General features: G+C 38.1%; 1 protein-coding gene and 1 long non-coding RNA gene across 2 annotated transcripts in view; one reads left to right on the top strand and one right to left on the bottom strand.

Moving 5' to 3' along the window:
- FAM107B (family with sequence similarity 107 member B) overlaps positions 1-21,956 on the bottom strand; it is a 247,903-nt gene that overhangs the window by 94,758 nt on the left and 131,189 nt on the right. The gene's annotated exons all lie outside the window — the stretch shown is intronic.
- LOC102489759 (uncharacterized) overlaps positions 1-21,956 on the top strand; it is a 28,208-nt gene that overhangs the window by 4,445 nt on the left and 1,807 nt on the right. The gene's annotated exons all lie outside the window — the stretch shown is intronic.

Here is a 21,956-nt window from a genome sequence, read left to right as displayed (position 1 = left end):
GGGAAAGAGAGAAAGTAAGGGAGCACACTCCCGTCCCTATGGAGTACAGTCATGCCACAATCTCTTTTCTTCCATTCCTCCTTCTCATCAGGATTTTGGACACAAATGCACATACACCTCGTATGTTTTTCAAGCAACCAGGGCCAGGAATCTAACTGTGGTCAGCCATGTAATATCTGGCTTCCTTAACTACTGAGCTATGAGGCCAGCCCAGCTGGTTTTCATCTTCTACTTTGGTCATTTTCTCTATGTATAATCTTGAAGTTGTTACTTTACATCCTACCATCCTGAAGAGTTTCAAAGACATGAGAAAATCTTAATCCCCTAGAAGAAGGCATTTTTTAAATTGATGTTTTTATTTTTCCACTTTCTTAATTTTAAGTTTTATACTGCATACCTAGATATTTGAATATATAATAATCCATTAAAATAGAAATGCAGTTTTAATTTTAGAGTCATATTTTTAAAGCTATGTTCTTTAATAATTGTATCAGTTACTATTACTCTATAGTAAATTACTTCAAAACTTAAATTCTTAAAACAAGAACAAACTGGGGGCCACCAGGTGGTGTGGTGGTTAAGGGTGCTGGGCTTCCACATGGCTGACTGTGGTTCGAGTCCTGGACCTGGTGGCTTGCTTTCTCACTTTCTCTCTCTCTTTCTCTCTCCCTCTTTTTCTCTCTCTCCCCCTCCCTCTCTGGCCAAATTAAAATAAATAAATAAAGTTAAATAAAATAATTCTTAAAAAAACAAAAACAAAAACAAGAAGAAACAGTGGGTCACCTGGTGGTATGGTAGTAGTTAATGGAGCTGGATCCCACATGGCCAATTATGAGGTAAAAATCCTAGACCATAGCTTGAAAAACGTGCTGGACATGTGTGTGCAGCCCAAAATCCCAAGAGGAGAATGGAGGAGAGGGATCAAGGTGTGCTATACCCCCTGGGAAGTGCCTTCTCTCTCTCTCTCTCTCTCTCTCTCTCTCTCTCATTCTCTCTCCCCCCCATCTTTCTCTGTGTATCTCTGTCTCTGTCTCTATAAGATAAGCATACATTCCCTATAGCAAAATTAGTATGTTTTTTTTTAAAAAAGAACAATGATTTTCTCACAATATAGTGGCTTGGCAATTTGGAAAAAACTCAACTAGAAAATCTCATTTCTGCTCCATGTGATATTATCTCAGTTCTTTCATGGATTTTCAGTCACCTGGGAGGTTGGCCAGGTACTGGCTTGTACTGGTTGGCCTCAAAGTCCAGACAGAAGTTGGCCAGCTCCGTGGCACAGCAGTAATGCCTTGCTTAAGAGAAACCAAATCCCATGTGATGGGCCAGCTAGTGATGTGGTAGTTAAGGCAGCTTAATCCTACATGGCTAACTGAGTGCTTTGAGTCCAGGACTAGATGACTTGAAAAAAAACACTGAGTTTGTGTATGTACATGCATGCCCAAGATCCCAAGAGGAGAAAAGAAGAGGCAGGATTATAGTGTGGCCACCCCACCACCACCACCACCAGGGAGGGGCATGATTTCTCACTTTACCTATCTCTTTCCTTTATGATTGCTCACGTTACCTATCGCTTTCCCTCTTTTTCTCTCCCTTGCTAGTGAATGTACATGCCCTGTGGCAAAACTAAAAAAAATAATAATAAAGTAAAATAAATCCCACATGGTGAGTATGGTGACTGACTATGGTTCAGATACCTGGCATGGACTATGGTTCAGATACCTGGCATGGGCAGTCTGAAACACACTGGGCATACAGAAGTGCCCAAGTGCCCAAGAGCTCATAATCTGGAAGATTGGAGGAAGGGGATTGCAGCAAGTCTAGACTCTGTGAAGGGAGCTCCTCTCTCTCTTTCCTTTAATATCATGTGTGTGTGCACATGCTCTATCATGAATAAGAAAATGAAAAAGTCTAGAAGTTGACTGAAGCTGTTAGCTTGGGCCCCTCAGGTCTCCTTTACATGGCCTCTCAGTAGACTAGCTGTAACTTCCTCATAGGGCAGCAGAGATCAAGAGGGTGAAAGAAGAAGTGTTAAGGCTTTTGGAGGTCTAGCCTCAAGGTCATTCTGTGGCATTCCATCTTTCAAAAATGTCACAAAGACAAGCCAAATCCAAAACTTGGGGAAACAGACTCTACCCATTGATGGTAAATTTGGTAGTCATATCAAAAAGGGACTTGAGTACAAGGACAGGAAGAATTGTAGCCATCTTTGCAAACCTGAGTCAGAGTTGAAGAACTACATAGTAGATGGTAACATTGACAGGTGCTATGATAGTCTCAGGGAAATCTTTCTGATTATGGACAGGCCGAAAGTCCTTTGCCATTAAATATAAAACCCACAAGAACAGATTCAGTAAATAGATACTAGCTTCATATTCTACACTGATAGGTCAAAGTAAATACTTAATTTCTGTTTACGTATCTTTTGTTTAAAATAATAATGGGTGTGGGGAGAACAAAGGATTTAAGATTATGAATAGCTAAGGTTGACCAGGTTCTAAATCAATATATTAAATATCTTCTGCTGTGTAAGAACTAACCATGGACTTAGGTGTCAGAAAACTTATATAGGCAGGGACTTCAAAATATTTGTGAAAAATGGAATGAAAGTGTGAAATTCATTTTGTTTCAAAAAATTTTTTGGTAATCCATGCACACTTTTTTCATACTATGCATTTTCTATGGGCTTTTTGAAGATCCTCTATATTAGTTCATACTTTCTTTAGACGAGGTATGTCATGACTGAAGGCCTCTCACAGCCAAAGTAAAGATCTTGACTCATGGTTAATTTCATCTGGAGCTCAGAATCTTCTTCCAAGCTCACTGATTGTTGGCAGAGGTCAGTTCCTTCTGGTTGTTTAACAAAAATCTATTTCCTCAGTGGCTGTCAACTAGAAGCCACTCTCAGCTGCTGAAGACTGCCCACATACCTCACCATGTGGCTCTTTTCATTGTCAGCAATGGCTCATCAAATCTATCTGTGCTTCTATTTCTGACTTATTCTATTCTGCCTCCAGACCCAGATGTGAAGTGCTCATGGCATTAGATCAGGCCTGTTCAGATAATCTTCCCAACTTACAGTCAACTGGTTGGAGACCACCAATACGTCTGCGAAATCCTCTCATAGCTGTACATAGGTTAGTATAAGATTGAATAACTAGGACAAAGAATGTGTGTACCAGAGGACAGAAATCTTGGAGATTTATCTTGGAATTTTGCCCACACATCACTAATATAGATAGATGGACAGATAGGCAGACAGGTAGAGAGATGCTAGATGCTCTTTGGTTTAAAACTCAAAGAATGTGAGGGGAGCCAGAAAGTGAAAACCTTGGGAGAAGATCACATAAAGAACTCAGGGGTTACCTAGGTAAACTGGAGGAGCCAGGCCTATGAAGGAACTCTTTATTAAGTAGTCACTGAGCTCCCACACAGTTCAGTGGGTACCAAGTTTTCATTGAACCCTGGCAATATGAATACTGAAAAAATAGGGGAAAAAAAAAACACAAATTAAGAATATGGCACTTAGAGCAGGCATGGGTCCTCCTGCCCAAGATCCTGGCCAGCTGGAGGTCTAGGTGAAGACAGCTGAGGCATAATGAGGGTGTCTTTCTCTCTCTCTCGTGCACATGTACATGCTCTTTATCATGAACAAAAGTAAATACACTTTAAAAGAAAATTTAAAAAGACTATGACATCCTAATTTTATCATTTAAATGGCATGAAAATATGAATAAAATAGCATTTCCCTTATTTTGCTTAAGTAGTTTGCACAGTTGTTGCATGACATTAACACAATAGTCTATAACTGGGGAAGATAATGCTTTTCAATGATTTATAGGACTCATTTATGGAAAAGTTTTATGAAAAAACTCAACTACAATGTGTATATATGTGTGTGTGTATACATATATATTTTTTTAAATTAATAGTACTCAGAAAGGATTAAAATAATAGACCCAAGTCTGAAAGAATATGCTATAAGCCAAATGATAAATACTGTTACATTAAAATAGCCTTTTTGCTTAAGCATTTGTGAGAAAGTGAAATCATTTTATTGAAGTAATAGTACCAATAATAAAAATAAATATTCTCCCTGTAGTTGTTATCTGCTTCAAGACATTTTGCAAGCTCCACAACAGAGTTGTATTTCATAATGTCACTGAACACTTTCCCACTTCTAAAGAGTTCAAAATTGAGAACTTTAATTTCAAAACATTTAATATATTTGCCTAAAATTTAGCATGCCTAAAATGCTTAATTTATATTTTATGAAACACTTGCTCTTTGTTCACAATTTTAAAAACAAAGGCACTCTAAAATGGTGGTTCTAAATTGTAACTAAATATTACCAAGAATCAAAAGAAATAGCTGTTATCTCAGAAACAACTACTGGATGATGCAAAGATCTGAGTTTTACATCTTTTTCTTTATATGAACCCAAAAACAGAAAAATAAATTTCCTGAAGAGCCTTTCTGTGTATGTAAAATAGGATACCTCAAAAGCAAAGAGGAAGAAAAAACTCTCAAAGCTCATCCTGTCAGAAGTATTAAGATATATTAATAGTAGCTATTAAGAGTAAGGAAACCATCTGCATTTGAGCACATAGCAATTCCTATATATTTAATTCACATAACTCATGTGTAACACAAATGACCAAATTACTCAGAACATTCTATAGTTTGCTCTAACTCCTTTCTTCTTTCTGATATTCATTCTAGATACACACATTTCCTTGGAATGCTTGGATTGATAATAACTTGTCAAATGCCATTTATATTCACCTACCTTTGATTCAGAATCATAAACTAAGCTTAGGACCAGCAGTTAGCGTAATGGCTATGTCGCTGGACTCCCACGTAGTCGACTGCGGTTCACGTCCCGGACCCGGTGGCTTAAACTCACGCTGGGCGCGTGAGCATGCGTGCCCAAGATCCCGAGAGGAGAACGGAGGAGAAAGGATTGCGGCATGGCCATCCCCCCTGGGGGGTGATTTCTCGCTTTATATCTGTCTCTCTCTCTCTCTGTCTGGCAAGTGCACAAGCCCTATAGCAAAAACCAAAAAAAAAAAAAGAATCATAAAATAAGCTCAAGTAGTAATGTAATAAAAACCAAGCCAAGCTCAAACTAAAGAAATCTGCTTTCTTGTCAAGGCTCTGTTGCCAAGTACCTTGGTTACCTTGGATAAGATATTTAACTTACTGTGACCTCCTGTTTCCTCTGCACTTAATGGTAAATTATATATAATTTACCACTAATATAATACATGTAATATATATTACCATTTATATATAACCATACTATTTATCTATTAATATTATATTAGGTTGTCAGAAAAATCATGACTTGTTTTTGCATAGGAAGATACAGAAAAAAATACATCATGACTTTTCCAGCAACCCAATATATCTTATGTATGACATGGTAGTCCTATTCTAAAGGGACCTGAGTACTAGGCTAGGGAGAATTATTGTGGTCATCTTTCCAAATGTGCTTTCTCTGAATTAGAGTTATCTGTAACAATGACAATGATGTATGTGTGTGTGCATTCCTCATATGTATAAAAAGTTTAGCACTAGTGGAATTGCTTCCCAGACTTGGCTGGAAAGGCGAACTGTCTCGCCCACTCCAAGATAAAGAGTAAAGTCCAAACTACAGCAAATGTTAAATCTTGCCAAAAAAAGGTTTGCATATTAACTCTGCCCAGAGAAGTGCATCACCCACGCATTTGAACTGCTAGTGATTACTGGGCTTTTAAAATTACCTTTTAAACATTCTTCTATTTGTTCCACCAAAAATTAAACTAAACTAAAATTCTAATGTTAGTTTTACCTAGGTAATGTTAGTGGAAGTTTGAACTTTATAAACAAAGAAGAGAGAAAGAAAGAATAATAGAAGAATAGGGTCCTTCTGGCACAGTGTGCACGGTTTCTTGAGTTGTTTCACAAGTTCACTCCTCAGATGGTCGACATCAGTGCTCAGAACAACCTGCTCTGTCCACAGATTCCAGGCTACCCTGTGAACTCCCTTTTCTAAGCCAACAGCTGAAGCAGTGCAGGAAACTGTACTTTGACATGCACCTGCTTTCTTGAGCTCGTTTCTCTTCACAACAACTGCACAAGCCATCTGCTCTTCTGAAAATCATTTCTTACACAACTACTTATAAAGTAAAATAAATGAATAAATGTAATATATAATAGGCATTTTTTCGAAGACCAAGAAAATAAAGAATCCTCTGTCTAGAATGATGAGAGACAGAAAAATAGAGAGAAGCAGAGAGACAAAACACAGAGAAAGAACAAGTGAAAAACATTAGAAATGAAAGTGGAGACATTTCTAAGGATGCCCAAAGGCTAAAATGAAAATAAAAAACACCACAAACAACGTTATTTAGCAATTTAGATGAAACAGAAAAATTCCTGGAAAAACACACCTTGCTACAAGTGACTCTGGATGAAATAGGAAAGCTGGAGAGTCCCATAAACTCTCAATGAGTTGGGTCTACAATTAAAATTTTCTCACAGACTAGGAGGAACCTAGTGCTATGGAAATTAATTTAAAAATGATTCACCACCAGCCAGGTGATGTGGTGGTTAGGGCATCTAGATCCCACATAGTTGACTCCATGGTTTGAGTTCCAGACCCAGCAGCTTGAAAAAAAAAAGTGCCAGGTGCATGTGTGCATGCCCAAAATCCTGAGAGGAGAAGAGATTGTGGCGTAGCCGTGCCACCTGTGTGTGCGTGTATGTGTGTGTGTGTGTGTGGGGGGTGATTTCTCACTTTCTCTTTCTCTCTCTGTCTCTCTTCAGTGAACAAATGCACCCTACAGTGAACTAAAAAAAAAGGGGGGGGGGAGAAGAATGACTTGCTCATAACAATTCTTAGCTTGGGTGGAGGTAATCTTAATGTTTTAAGAGACAGTTAATCAGTATGAGTAATTAAAAGCAGAACTTCTCTTCTTTTTTAAGAATGATTTCATTTAACTTTCTTTATTTATTCATTATTTATTTACTTATTTAAAATTTTAACCAGAGAGAGTGAGAGAGAGGGAACATGAGAAAGCAAGCCACTAGGTCTGGGACTCGAACCATGGTCGACCGTGTGGGAGTCCAGCACCCTTATCCACCACGCCACTTGCTGGCCCCAGAACTTCTCTTTTTACTCTTAACATTCCTGTGCAACCCCTGTGCCCTATTATGAAAAATATCCCTGACAATATCATGGCCACAAAAACTTCACGATAATCTTTATTTCCTCTCTCAGGACCCACATCTATGTCAACGAAAAAAAATAAGCTATTAACTTTCTCTCTCTTTTCTCTGAAACCCACATTTATCCCTCTATTTCCTTCAAAATCTGCCTAGCCCACAGATACATAATCCTCATTGAGTACATATTCATTATTACTGCTTTCCTTTCATCTGCCCCACATAGTTTACACTATTACTCATATCATCTTATGAGTAGGCCACATCAACCAGGTTCATCCAGTGTAACAAACTACACTGTGCATCCCCCTCTCCTCCCACAAAGCCAGACCATTGGCTTTTATCTTATTAAAATTCAAAGTCACTTTATTTAAGAAATGGTTTGAGGGCCAGTCCCTCAGCACTCTGGTGAGGAGGAGCTAGTTAGGAAGCTGGATCCCACATGGCTGAATGCAATTCAAATTCTGGTCTCAGTAGCTTGAAAAACGCACTGAGCATGGGTGCATGCATGCCCAAAATCCCAAAAGGAAGAAGGAATGTAGGGGGAGGGACTGAGGCATAACTATGCTCCATGGGAGAGGGGGGGGGTTTGCTTTCTTTCTCTTACTTTCTCTCTCTCTCTCATACATAGGTACACAAGCCTTCTAGTAATTAGATAAATAAATGAGAAGGAGAAAAAGAGAAATGGTTGTTTCCCCAAAAACATTGTCTTAAGGAACAAATGTAATAAGTTGCTGGAAAGTAAGAAATTACATGGAGAGAGGAAGTTAACTCTCATAGAATAATGCATTTTCTCATGAATTCAAGTTACCAGTCAGAATTCTTACTATGAAAGATGAACCTTACACATCTTCAGAATTAGTAGCTTCTTAAGGACTTAGAAAGGCCTGCCTTTTAAATAATATTATTTGTGAACAATTATCAACGTATATATCTAGATAATTGTTTCCAAAATAGCCATTTTGTCTGTATGGTTAGGATGAAAATAATAATATGCCAGATCATAAAGGACTCTGAACATTTCTTCCTTCATGAAGCTTTTCTGATTTGCTGTACTACTTAGGATAATCAATTTCATTCAATTCCTGATATTTCCTGTCTTTTTACATATAAATTAATCCCAAGATAAGACTTGATAATCTATGAGGTAACATGTGAATTTGGACTTAATAAATTATTTTATCAACTTTTTAAAAGTTTTGAGCAAGTTATGATTCTTGATAATGGAAAAAAATCTTAAATGTTTTATGTTATAGAGAAGTAATCAGATAATATAAAAATTGCCTTGGATAATATTACATGTCTTGTCTAAGATAAAAGAAAGAAGGTTTGCTTTGCTTCCCAGTAGGGCCAGATATTATAGTGATTAGGCCCATAGACCAGTTGATGTGATATGACCAAATGATGTGCCAGATATTATAATGATTAGGTCTAACGCCCAATTTGTCCATAGATGAATTGATGCAGGATATAGGACATTGTGTCCTCATTAGCTGACCCTTAGCCAAGTAGTCGACTTCTCTAAGACTCAGTTTTCTCATCAGTAAAAGGGGGATTGATTTATTTAACAAATAATATTTATCAAGCATACTGTTTATGCCTCGCATAGTTCTAGTCCATGAGAATACAGAAGCAAACAAAACAAGTAAAAATCTCTGCTGTTATGAACTATATGTTTTAGGGGAGCAAGTCAACCAGGAAGTAAGAAAAGAGAAAAATTTAAAATATAGGGCCACCAGGTGGCGTGTTTGTTAAAGGTGTTGGACTCCCACATGACTGACCACGGCTTGAGTCCCAGACCTAGTGGCTTGCTTTCTCACTTTCTCACTCTCTCTCTCTCTGTCTCTCTGTCTCTCTATGATCAAGTTGGAAAATAATAAATAAATAAATCTTTAAAAAATTTTAAAAATAAATAAAACGAAGGAACCTTACACATATTCAGAATTAATGGCTTCTTATAGAAGAAAAATAGGCATTTGGTAAGTCAGGGAGTATTCACTCTTGCTGTGCTCTAGAAGCCAGGAAGGGGATAAAAAATGGTGATAGAGTGTATAATTTAAAATAGGGTGGCAAGGAGAGTTGTTCTGAGAAAGCAGCATCTGAGCAAACTCCTGAAAGTGAGGGAGTTAATCGTGTAGACAGCTGGAGGAAACACTGTCTAGGCAGCTAAGATAGGAAGTTCCTGGATCAGCAAGGAGGTCACTGAGGCTGAAAAGCATGAGAGGAGGGAATGAGAGGGTGAGATCAGACAAGGGATGTGGGGAGGGCGACAGATCACTCAAGGCTCCATGGGTTACAGGAAACTCTGGCTTTTACTCTGAGCAAGATCAGAAGCCATTGGAGGATTCTAAGTCAAAGAAGAGACCTGGTCTGATGTACATTTTGAAAGGATCCCCTGGATGCTGGGCTAAGAATAGACTCTAGGAGACAAAAGTAGAAGCAGAGGAACCAATCAGAGACTGTTGATTAATCCAGGAAAGGGAAATGGTTTGAGTGATGAGAAATGGCCATATGATGGATATTTATTTTAATTTTTTAAATTCGTGGTAGAACATGTGCACACATGTGCACAAAGAGAGAGAATGAAGGGAAGAAGGAGGTTGAGAGAGAGAAAGAAAGAGAAGCAACCGTCACAAGGGACAGCATACCAAAATCCAATTCCTTTAGTCCTCTAGCCCTCCAGGATTCTGGGAACATGGCATGGCATGTTTTCAGGCCCACCAGGCCAGAACAAAAACCACAGTTAGTATGTGGCTTCTAGCCCCACTGTCTAACATGCCACCAGCTATACCACAGGGGCTGAGCCATGATGGCTATTTTGAAAGTAGAGCCATCTGGATTTGCTAATGGATTTGAATTGGAATGGGAATAAAATGGAGTCAAGGGACGCTTCAGTTTTGATCTAAGGGATTGAAAAGGTGGAGTTCCCTTTCTCTAAGAAGAGGAAGTCTATGAGAGAAAGTTTTTGGAGAGAATTGCAAGGATTTGGTTTGAGATACATTTAATTATCTAAATGAAAATACCAAGTAAGTAACTGGATGAGGGTTTACAGCTAAGAGGAGGGATGCAGGCTGGAATTGTAAGTTCAGGAGTTATCAATATATTTATGATACTGAATCCCAGGAGACTTCACTGAGAGAAGGACTGAGGACTGTGACCAGGGCATCCTGACATTTAGTGGGAACAAGCAAAAGAAACTGAGGAGGAATGGCCAGTAAAAGATAATGGAAACCTGGGATAACATGTCTGGAGGCCAAGTGAGGCCAATGTTTCAAGGAGGCCAGTCTTTCAAGGTTGAGATAGTTAACCATCTCAAATGCTGCTGCTAGTTCATGTGTGATGAGGAGTGAGAATTAACCATTGGATTTACCAACCCAAGCAGTGTTGGACTGGTGGAGTAATGTAGTGATGGAGATGGAAGTCTGGCTGGAGTGGTTTCAAGAAAGAATGGGAGGACAGAAAAGAATGGGAGGAGGCAACTAGTACAAGGGGGTTTCAGAAAGTCTGTGAAAAATAAATATAAAATACAAGTTTATTTTGGTGCAAATTTCTTTGAAATCCATGCTTAGTTTTTTCATGAAACACATTTTCCATGAACTTTTGAAAATCCCCTCATAGTGACAACTTTTTCAAGGGCAGCAAATGAAGGAATATATGAGGTCAAGAAAAGTTGTGTTTATTTTTCTTGTTTAAAGGAATGAGAGAAACTAATGGCTTTCTGTAAACTGATGGGAATGATCCTGTAATTAGAGAATTAAGTATCTTGGGCCAGCCCTGTAGCACAGTGGGTTGAGTGCTGTGCATGGAAAGCCTGATACTGTGTGACTGATTGTGATTCAATCCTGGTCCTAGAGGGGTTAAAAATATGCCTGGCACATGTGGGTGCATGCCCCAAGTCCTGGCAGAAGGGAAAAACAGAGGGAAAAGAGTTGCAGCATGACCATGCTCTACTAGGGGTGCTCTCATTTCGTCTGTCTCTCTCAGGTGAGTGCATGTACTCACTGGCAATAAATAAATAAATATCCTTATTGGCCAGCTAAACAGTAAATTGAGGTTTTGGATCAGCCAGTGGCTAGTTAAGGCGACTGGGTCCCACATGGACAACTTCCTGGTTCAAGTCCCGGACTCAGCAGGTTGAAAAACAAACCAGGTGTGTGTGCATGCCCACTCAGAATCCCAAGAGGAGAACGGAGGAGAAGGGGCTGTGATGTGGCCCTACTCCTTGGGGGGTGGGCATGATTTCTTACTTTCTCTATCTCTCTCCAGTGAGCACACATGTCCTATAGCAAAAAATGAAGGAAAACAAACAATAAATTGAGGCCTCACTGAAGTAACCTCTGCTGCAGCCAGTTTTCCTTCATTTGGCATCAATACACTTTCACTTCTGAATGTTTCTTCATGCTGTTCCCTCTAGCAGAAATGCTATTCCTCCTCCATTAACAGATCCAAATTCTACCTATATGTTAAGATTCCACTTCTGACTTGAGGTTTTTGCTAATCTTTATAATCTACACTGAGTGCTTTTAAAATTTTTACTCTTATGATACTTAGTATTTATAAATGACTAAGTATCTCAGTGTGCAAAGCAGTGAGCTTGACTTGCGAGGAGAATATGATTCATAAAAAATGCAATTTCTATACTCAAGAAGCTAAAAACATGTTCCCTATTTTATATTATGACTGTATGTATTTTTTTTCCTTAATTGCCTTGTAACTCTTGAAAGCAAGCAGAAGTCAATGGTTTGTTCTTCTCAGTTCTTAATACAGTGAGAGGTCCATAATAGGAGCTAGACAAATATTTATTGAATTATATTAAAAATCAGTATTTGGAATTACTAGAGACATCATTATGTTACATACTTCCCAATTATATAGAATAGTACAAAAAACTTAATAGTTTATTCCTTCAAAGGTTTTATTATAACCAATTTAACACTTTCTAGAAGAGGTTGGATTTTTTTTTTTTTTTTTTTTGCTGTGCTAAATAAGGGTCCTTAAGGACTGTGTTTTTAAAAAGGATTGTGACCTACTGTGGATATCAGAACTGAGTTTCTTTATTGGAAATTTTGATAAAGCTGAACTTAGGACATACTGCACTTTTGTAGGAATGACTGTCCTTAAGATTCCTTTAGTTTTATATATAGAAAAATAATTTTATTAGCTGTTCTATGAAATTTGTGCTAAATAAGGGTCCTTAAGGACTGTGTTTTTAAAAAGGATTGTGACCTACTGTGGATATCAGAACTGAGTTTCTTTATTGGAAATTTTGATAAAGCTGAACTTAGGACATACTGCACTTTTGTAGGAATGACTGTCCTTAAGATTCCTTTTGTTTTATATATAGGAAAATAATTTTATTAGCTGTTCTATGAAATTGCTGGAAACTCATGCTTCAAAAATACAGCAAATGAAAAGATAAGGGGCATTGTTTCAACTGAGATTTCCACAACTCTCAACGCTTTCCCAAGGACATAAAGCAAGCCCAGGGGACTGTTAATAAGGTAGAAAATGAATATGTATGAGCTGGAATCACACCAAGAAGCTGATAAAAGGTATCATTCCATTGCCTAGGTTGGCCTGGTATTTAAAAAAAAAAAAAAAAAGGAAAGACTTGGTTAGTATATTGTTGGCAAGTTTCTGGTAGACTTTCTTCTAGGCTTATTGGAGAATACAAAATTTAATTGAATTGGAGAACAGCAATTTTATTGAATCAGAAAACAGCAATAATGACAATATACTTGAGTTCTTATAATTGACAGTTAAGTAGTGTGAGGGAGGTAAAAAAAATAATAAAAATAATTTGAGCAGCTGGTGAATAAATGCAGGTTGAGGAAGAAAAGAAAGGAAGAGGAAGCCATATGGAAAAGACAGAGAACAAAGGAGAAAGAAAAGAAGGACCAACCATAGACAAGGACAGAGTAGTTGAAAAGAAAAGGATATAAAGAGGCTGGAAAGGAAAGAGGAAATTTTATCAGGGAGAAAGATGGGATATTTTAAGATTGTTTTTGAAGGTCATGCCCTGGTTTATCACAGTGAATTAAAAGACTCAGGAAACCAATCTTCCTGTTGAGCCATGTATGTAGTTCTTGTTATATATGTTGCTGACAATTGTTGTATATTAAGATATGAGTATCTGCAAAGAGAAGGTGTTTGCACCTTGAAGGCCGAGACCATTGCAGGTTTAGAACTCTGAGGAACATACAGGCCTCTAAAACTTGAAATATGAAGCGGGGGAGAGCCCTGGTCTTGCTCAGGGAGAGTTAAGAATGCAGGAGACACTGTTTTTAAATAAAGGAAAAAAAGGTATAACTTGATTAACATAAAATTGTACATTCTATTATTTGAAGATTAATATATCATAATGTTATAACTGATGTTTCTTAGAATTGAGGAAACATGGAAGTAGCTCCCTCTGTTTGAGTTCAGACATATGTGAAACTGTGTACCTAGGGCCAAAACAGCATGAACCAAGTGCAAGCTATGCTGGAAGAGCAGTCAGAACCCAGACATGTCTATGAAAGAACTGTTAGAAGATAAGAAGTAGGGAACAATTCAGATTGATGCCAGAGAAATAGGACAAGGCTCATGCATGCCCACATATACACACACATGCGTAAACCAGAGATGGAAGCCTGATTATGGTGCTTCAGGAGGTTTTCTAAACCTCAGATTGGCTTAAGGGCTGCTCCTCATGATCCACAGAGGACCATTCCCTGAAGTACAGGTCCTACCTTCAGTCTTCTTTGATTTTTACTCATTTCAGTTAACCTTAATATGTTTAAAATTTTTTGTTAGAAATCCTTTTTTAAAAAGTTTATTCATCTGACCAGCCTATGTCATGGTGGGTAAGGCAACTGAATCCCAGATGACTGACTACATTGTTCAAGTCCCAGATCCAGCAGCTTGAGAAACACCATGGACATATGTACATGCATGTCCTAAATACCAAAAGGAGGGCGAAATGCAAAAGTGATTGCAACACCACTATCCCCTCCATGCGGGAGAGTGCTTTCTCACTTTCTCTCATTCTCTGTCTCTCTCTTTATAGCAAGCGAATACAGCCTCTGGTGATATTTTTAAAGTTTAATCATTTATCTCTTCCATGAGAGAGAGAGAGAGAAAGAAACAGACAGGCAGTACTACCACCCCCAATAGGATCCTGATGCCAAGATCTACCCCCAGCCTTTGACTAGCCTTGAATCATGGGTATATTCATGCCATGCATACTCAGGGAGGTCTTCAGACTTGAACCTGTGTGGGATTGCTTTACAGAGTGTAGTAGTTTACTACTAAACTGCCAGTGGGCCTCTTTGTTAGCAGTTTAATTCTTCAAATTAAAATATAATCGTTTACATACAGATTGCCTACTGTGAATCTTGAGACTCGTTTGTTCTTTTAATCTCAGAGAATCTTTGGTCCTATTCTTTTTGAAATGCTTCTGATTTTCAAATTGCAGTATCTAAGAATTTTAATAAAAGTTAGTGCTCTTGAAGTATTATTTACATACAGTAAAATTCTTGTTTAAATATCCTGGGATTGGCAGATGACGTAATGGTTAGGTCACTGGACTCCCACATAGTTGACCATGGTTCGAGTCCTAGGCCCAGTGACTTCAAACTCACACTGAGCATGTGTGGGTGTGTGCCTAAAATCCTGAGAGGAGAATGGAGGAGAAGGGATTTCAGTGTGCCCATTCCCCAGGGGGTGGGAGGAGTGATTCCTTGCTTTCTGTCTCTCCAGTGAGCACACATGCCCTATAGCAAAAATCTGTCTTAAAAAAATACACACATGCACACACACACACACACACACACACACACAGTCCTATGAAGTTTGACAAATATATACAGTTGTGTAACCACCACAATTATGATAGAGGATATTTCATCACCTGAAAACATTGACTCATAACCCTTTCTGGTCAATACTGTTCTGTCCCCACTACAGTTCCTGTAACTACTCTCTGATTGCATAGTTTTGCTTTTTTTCCATATGGTTTAATAAATTGTATTATATAGTTTGTCTTATCTATATGATTTCCTTCAGTTAACATAATGCTTTTGAGATTTATCCATGGTTGGATGTAGTTTGCTCTTCTATTGCCAAGTAGTATTCTGTCATATGAATGTGAATGTACCACAATTTATCCTTTCATAGCTGATGAACATTTAGATTGTTTCTAGTTTGGGGTGACTATGAATAAAATTATTATAAACATCTCGTACAGGTTTTCATGAATACATTCTTATTTCATTTGGTTAAGTACCTAGAAGTGGGATTGTTGGGTTATATGGTATTATGGTTTGACTTGTGTCCTCTCTTCCCAGAAACAAACAAACAAACATATATATGTGTGTGTGTGTATGTGTGTGTATAGTTATATAGCATTCCTAACCCCTAGTACCTCTGTGTTTGCCTAGGTAGAAATAAAGTCATTGAAGATGTAATTAGTTAAGATAAGGTCATACTGGAGTAGGTTGAGCCGTTAATCTGACTGGTTCCTCCTAAGAAGAGAAGACAGGAACTGACACACAGGGAGAATATGGTCATGTTGACAACAGAGGCATAGTGGAATGATGCATCTTTTTTTTTTTACATTTATTTTTACATTTTTCCACAAACATTTACTTTACATACCAAAAAAATTTAACTCATACTCTATAGTTCTTGAAAGTTAATAAACAACTTTCAGAATTTCAAAATATTGAATTTTAAAGATAATGTTCAAAATATTTCTTATAATTTTGCATAATTTTGTTTGTGACTCTATAACAGCAGAAACAGTATGGTTTTAAATATTATTGAGAAAATATTTACATGTCAACTACTCAAATTGCTGAAAAGCAAATGCCCAGCACACTAGTCACACATAACCCTTCTCAATTCAGCCCTGCCCAAATGTATTCTGTGATATGCCATCTGCTAGCAAAGAAAAGTCTCTTTTTCTTCCTTCAAAGTCTTTCTCAAGATAATTCTCTGGTGTGGTTGCTCTTTTGCAATCTCTACTGATTACAATGCTGGGCTGGAAAAGTCTAGGTTATTTTATGTTATAAATTCTTTCATATATCTTCTCTAATCCTCTCTGCCAGGCAGAACTATTTATGGTGCCAGGCCATCTTTCTAAGAGCTTCTGTTAACTTAATTGAGATCCACCTTAGTTCCATAGTTTTCTGATTAATCTTCAGATATGACATTTCAGTCAAATCCCTGTCCAATAATGAGTATTTCTGATTTCTAAATCAATGCAACAAGCATTATTGAACTTATGCTAGTATATAAAAATACAGTTAATTTCTACATAATAACCTTGTGTCATCTAAACTTGATAAAGTCATGTATTAGTTCTAGTAGCCTTTAAGAATCCTTTGGGTTTTTTTTAAATGTAGACAATAATGTTATTTGCAATTTAGTTTCTCTATTATTTATGTATTTATTTATTTATTATTTATGATAGAGCACACATGCATACATGAGAGAGAGAAGCATCCTCCACAGGGCTCAGTCATGCTCTAATCCCTTCTTCCAGTCCTCCAGCCTGCTAGGATCCTGGGCACGCATGCATCCATCAGTGTGCCCACAAGCAGACCATGTCAGGGACTTAAACCACGGTTGGCATGTGGCTTTCAACTCTGCAGACTAGTATGCTATTGGCTGACATCAAGGTTAGGCCTCTCTATTTTTTAAATTTAGCATTGTTTTCATAGAACACGATGGGAAAGGGCATCCCAGCTTCCAGAGAGAAAAATGAGACCCAGTTTGATATTTAGATGCTTCAAAGGCTCACATTAAACTGATGCTTATTTTACATGAATTCATTAAAAAAATTTTTCTCTTTAACAGTGCTTTGGTAACTGACTCCTACTGCAGGCTATTTGGTTCTATGATCTAAGTGTTTAAACTGTAATGTCCTGTTTGGATGAAATAGTCCTTCTGTGTTCCACATTTAAAAATATAAGCAAAACAGAACATTTTGTGTCCAGACACAAGCCACAGGGCAAGAGAAAAATTAAAGCAGACCTTTGATTAAAGAGTTAAGACCAAGGAATTAAAGAATATAAAAGACAACAATGAATCTAATGCTTACCTTAGTTATGCTGAAATGATATTGAAGGAAACAGGATACATGACCTTGAGAACTCTAAGTTCTCAGCCTAGGAACATCTGTTGATTTGAGGTTGCTGAAGAGAGGAAGGGGCATGAACAAAATTTGAAACGGAAGCACTCTGATTTTTTTCAGGCTTTCCCAGACAGCGTGTGCTAGTACCAGCCCCATTCTACAGCTTGTTTGTTATCTGCTGGAAGCAGAATCTAACACATGAAGTGCAAAAGGAAAGAACAGGAAAAATTCTCTAGAGCAAAAAAGACATATAAAAATATCTTCTAGGTAAGAGAAAGTGTGTCAAAACAATGAACACTGAGCTCTATGGTTCCTAGGTCTTTTCTCTTCAAATTAATCACATAACTCATCTTAAATACCATAGAAATTAACAGAATGTATACCAACAAAACTTTTCCATAGCCTTTCAAAGTAAAACACCAATATTTTTTTAATTTTGGTTTTTCTATCATCACTTGTAATAAAGCCCATCTTAACCTTCATTCAGTAAACATTGGTGCATCCACACTGGGGCCAGTCAATGTTTCAGAACCTAAGAATATAGAGATAAAAAAAGTGAGGTCACTGCCTTCCATAAGCTCAAAATCCAGTGGAGGAGACAAAACAATAGAACAAACAGCTATGATGTCATAAAATGGTGTGGTGAGGATCAGTCCTGTAGCAAAGTGGTTAGGCAGTGTTCAGAAAGGACTGGATTTCATATGACCTACCAGGGTTTGAGTTTCAGCTCCCTTGACCTAAGAGGATAAAAGAAATATGCTGGACATGTGCAAGCATTCAAAGTCCTGACAGGATGGAGAATTGGAGGAAAAAGGATTATGGCATGGCTTAACCTGGTTAGGGGTGTTTTTTCTCTGTCCCCCACCTCCCCTTATGAACTCATACACACCCCTAGCATTAAAAATAAATAAGTGCTATGATGGACAAACACCTAAGAGCCATTATGAGATATTCTTAACCCAGACTGGAGAGGTGAGCAGAGAAAGCTTCTTGAAGGATATCACATCTCAGTTAAATATCTCATAGCCAGGCTTTCTAAGGTGTAGAAAATAGCCTATTTTCTTTATTTTTTCTATTGCTCAACAAAAAAACTTACTTTTCTCAACATGAACATTAAACATTGTTAATGATACCACTGTTTTAATGAATTTGCAACCTCAATGATAGAGCGTTCTTCTGAATAATGGAGCGTTACCCGCAATCACGGTATTGATACTTACTCCCAGTGGTTCCTAACTACATAAAACAATGGGGAGACAAGTGAGAAAAGCTGGTGCCCAATCTGGAATACACACAAAGGATTATTCCTAAACCACCAGAACTTTTGAAAGAAGTCTATTAACAATATACACAATGTCGTGTTCTTGAGACCAACTGGAACAGAAAAACAAATGACAACAACAACAACAACAACAACAAAAACAGGAATTCCCTCAGACGTTGTGAGAAACATGGAAGCCAGTCAAATGTGGGATTGAAAAGGCTGCCGAAGAAATGGCAGGCCAGTTCCCACTGGGCCAAGGTTTTGCCTATCTGGCTTTATCTCAAAGTCGAAAGAACTTGGGGGTCAATTTATGAGGAGTTTGACCCTGAATAGCTTTCTATATTTGGGCACAACAAGTTGAACTTAGAATAAATGTGGTCAAATAACCCAAGCAGCTGGCAAATGTATGGGTAAAAAAACAGGGTGGGTGAAACTACTAAGTCAATAATACAGAAGTTTGATAAACCAAAAGCACATATGTATTACAAAGTACATTTATCCTAATCAGTAAATATTCAAGATTAAGAAGCACTTGTATTCCTGCAGGTCCCCTGATTTAAATGCATGACAATACTTCTGCAATAGTTCTGATCAGAATGTCCTGTGTGTGTGTGTATGTGTGTGTAAATCCCCTCCAGCCCATTCTAGCCCATTTTTCAACCTGGCATTAAATCTCTGCTCTATGTCAGGATCATCCTGTATTTATTCTTCTATGACCCTCTGACAAAGCCTCACCTTGTCTCACCCAACTCTCCAGGACAGTGAGCAGAGTTTGGCCTCTGCTCTGTAATGAAGACTTTGTAACTGTTCTAGCCAGTCATGAGTATGACTGTTCTGACAGCCCTGCAGGGAACTCATAAGAATGGAGGGACCAGCCCTGCCTTGCAGCTGTGACATGAAGTGCCAAAATAGGCATTAACGTCGCGTGCAAGAGAAACAGGCTGAAGGGACAGAAAGGATTTGTCTCACATTAGAACTGAGCTGTGTTTTACAATCCAGATCAAATTACTTGGCCATTTTTATGGTGAAATTCTAATGGTTTCAGAATTTTGTGCTATTGTGTAGAAGGGGTTAAAAAAAAAAGTGGCATAGAAGAATAATTGAATTGAATAAATATTCAAGAGTGCTTTAGCCCAGACCCACTCAGTTTGACACTACAAGCAAAACCATCCAACCCTGCACGCAGCTGCTCATGGATAAATGAACAGCTAATTTCAACAGGGCTGCTGAATAATCATGGCTGAAAAGGAGAAGTCCTAATGGAATCTGATCTCTTGCCTACATCATTAGAAAACATACAGCTGTACATCAAAGTGAAGCACAGCCTCCTTCCTCATTAGGGCTGAGGGAAGGCTCAAGACCCTGGGTCCCCACAAGGTACACTTGGGATTCTTTTAAGACAGTAGTTGTTTTGAAGCTAGCAGAGCTGCTGAGAAGAGAAAAGCCATCTTCTGTTATGGTGATTACTTTATTTACTTTGCTGAGGGCTGGTCACTGCTGGTCACTGCTGGCCACTGACAGCCTCTGGTGGCCTCAGATTTACAGAAGACTCTTCATGTAGCATGAATTGACTGAGATCCCTCCCTCTCCTCTGTATTCAATATACAATTCATTAGAGAAACAATTGAAACAATGTTGTTTTATGTTTGTATGGCAATTTAGAGTTTTCAGTTGTACTATGCAATTGTCTAGAGCTAGAAATCTTGGCATTCAGGTGCAAGGGAGTGTATTTTCCCACAATGCTTTTGCTATTTGGTTTCTTATTTGAGGACTTAGTTATCACAGGCTCTGGCTTCCGTGGAACCAAATTGTAGCATCTGAAATGGATCATTTTATAGCTCTAGGTATCTTGTTCTGCTTGGTTCTTCTAAGAGTCTCCATGTATCTCAGCAAAGCTCTTTAAGTACCACATGGCCAACAGCTGCTGAATTAGTTTTCAGCCTGTGCCCACATGATCTGTTTGTAGCTCATTTCATCTCTTGGCCATCCAGTTTTAAATTCCCATTTATTATGTGGATTTTCTTTTGTATCAGTTAGCTGTGTTCCTTCTTCTCATCATCATCTCTCCTCACAGGACCCTCTTAATTAAATAAGACCATGGCTTGAAGGCGAGCCTCAGACAGGATATTTACAAGCAGACGCTAGTGAACTTAGTTCTTCCTAGGCACCAATTACACATGCACAATTTAGGTAAATTGCCATTGCTTAAATAGCAGAGTCTAAATTATGACTACATGATTAAAGGGGATTTTCTAAATGAATATTATTAATTCTTTTTGTGTGGTGTAGGTATGTGTGTTTCTTTTAGACAAGGTCTTACTGTCACTATCCTCCCACCTCAGCCTCCTGAGTACGTGGGACTATAGGTGCATACCACCACTCCTGGCTTTTTAGAATGGGCCAGGAATCAAACCTGGGCCTCCTCCTAGCTAGCAGCAGTGTCATCCAGTATGTACTGTCAGGGCTGGGCTTACTAATTCTAAAGTATTGTAACCAGAACATACTTTTATCACATTCCTAAGTTTCTATGTCCCAATATGTTTAATACAAGGGTACTTCAAAAAATTCATGTTAGAGCATAACTAAAGTACAGGTTTATGTTGGTGCAGAAAGTATGGAAATCCATGAAGTTTTTTCATAATACACATGTTCAGTGAACTTTTTACAGATCCCCTGTATATCTAGCATATTATAATGAGAATGACTTTATACAGGGGCTAGCAAGTGGTGTAGTGGTTAAGGCACTGGATTTCCACATGGTCAACTGCAGTTTGAGTCCCAGACCTGGAGGCTTGAAACTCATGCCAGTATGTGTGCGTGCATGCCAAAAATCCTGAGAAGGGAGAAAGGATTCCTGTGTGGCCATTCACCCCAAGGGTGTTTCTTACTTTCTCTTTCTCTGTCTCTCTCTCTCTCCAGAGAGTGCATGCACACTATAGCAAAAATATCTCTTAAAAAAAGGAAGAAAGAAAGGGAAAAGAAAGAAATTTCCCATACGGATAAACAGCCAGAAGGGCACACACAGACTCTGGAGGTCATATAAATCTGTCAAAATGTTTAGAGAAGGTCCAGTCCTGCTGCTCTGTCAGATAAGAAAATATTAGGTCATCGGAAAAGTCATGATATGTTTTTCTATGCCAAAATGCATCATGACTTTCCTGACAATCCAATAGAAAGAATGTAAATAACTCAGTGTTAAAAACAAGCGTAAAACAGATTTGTGGTGGCATGGTGGCATGGGTTAGGAGGGAGATTAGGATTGAGTTTTCACCACTACTTATTAAGACAAAATTTAAAAATCAGTATTATCTCTGTGGGTGGGTTGAGGAGTGGCAGGAATATTATTTCTTGCCATATAAGAAAAGC

The sequence above is a fragment of the Tupaia chinensis genome, unplaced genomic scaffold (assembly GCF_000334495.1).
Source record: "Tupaia chinensis unplaced genomic scaffold, TupChi_1.0 Scaffold000285_1, whole genome shotgun sequence".
Lineage (NCBI taxonomy): Eukaryota > Metazoa > Chordata > Mammalia > Scandentia > Tupaiidae > Tupaia > Tupaia belangeri.
Note: the sequence above shows the minus strand (reverse complement) of the source record. Positions and strands in the feature narration are given on the sequence as shown.